This window comes from Triticum aestivum, unplaced genomic scaffold (assembly GCF_018294505.1).
Source record: "Triticum aestivum cultivar Chinese Spring unplaced genomic scaffold, IWGSC CS RefSeq v2.1 scaffold45177, whole genome shotgun sequence".
Taxonomy (NCBI): Eukaryota; Viridiplantae; Streptophyta; class Magnoliopsida; order Poales; family Poaceae; genus Triticum; species Triticum aestivum.
In genome coordinates this window covers 1-802 of record NW_025304536.1, presented here as the reverse complement: position 1 = coordinate 802, position 802 = coordinate 1, and the positions used below count along the sequence as shown (strand labels likewise).

Sequence of the window (802 nt, the reverse complement as noted above, 5' to 3'; positions counted from 1 at the left end):
CGGTAAGTTTTAGCTCGCTGCTCATTATTCACGCGTCTAGCGGCGGCAAGCGTGTTCTGAAAGGGGTCGAAACCATGGTAAATAGGCACTGGTGCAGTTGAACCGTGGTAAAACTCGTCTCCGTAGTTGAGCGGGAGCGGCCAAAGGAATGTGCAATCGTGTGTGTAGTGGAGCTGGGAGGGGCAAGCATAAGGGACGAAGACGGGGGTAACATGTCGGATGCGATCATACCAGCACTAAAGCACCGGATCTCATCAGAACTCCGAAGTTAAGCGTGCTTGGGCGAGAGTAGTACTAGGATGGGTGACCTCCTGGGAAGTCCTCGTGTTGCATTCCCTTTTTAATTTTTTTGCACCGCGTGCAAAACAAAACGCACGAGCGCGACGTATGTTTAGCACGTTTTATTATTTTGCACGTTTGCGGTAAGTTTTAGCTCGCTGCTCATTATTCACGCGTCTAGCGGCGGCAAGCGTGTTCTGAAAGGGGTCGAAACCATGGTAAATAGGCACTGGTGCAGTTGAACCGTCGTAAAACTCGTCTCCGTAGTTGAGCGGGAGCGGCCAAAGGAATGTGCAATCGTGTGTGTAGTGGAGCTGGGAGGGGCAAGCATAAGGGACGAAGACGGGGGTAACATGTCGGATGCGATCATACCAGCACTAAAGCACCGGATCCCATCAGAACTCCGAAGTTAAGCGTGCTTGGGCGAGAGTAGTACTAGGATGGGTGACCTCCTGGGAAGTCCTCGTGTTGCGTTCCCTTTTTAATTTTTTTGCACCGCGTGCAAAACAAAACGCACGAGCGC

At 51.7% G+C, this 802-nt stretch overlaps 2 non-coding genes across 2 annotated transcripts; both read left to right on the top strand.

Moving 5' to 3' along the window:
- Positions 1-217: 217 nt before the first annotated feature.
- On the top strand, positions 218-336 carry LOC123179501 (5S ribosomal RNA). Its single transcript, XR_006490410.1, has one exon. It is a non-coding gene; the product is annotated as a 5S ribosomal RNA (ribosomal RNA).
- Positions 337-637: 301 nt separating this feature from the next.
- LOC123179502 (5S ribosomal RNA) lies at positions 638-756 on the top strand. The gene has a single exon (XR_006490411.1). It is a non-coding gene; the product is annotated as a 5S ribosomal RNA (ribosomal RNA).
- The last annotated feature ends 46 nt before the right edge of the window (positions 757-802 follow it).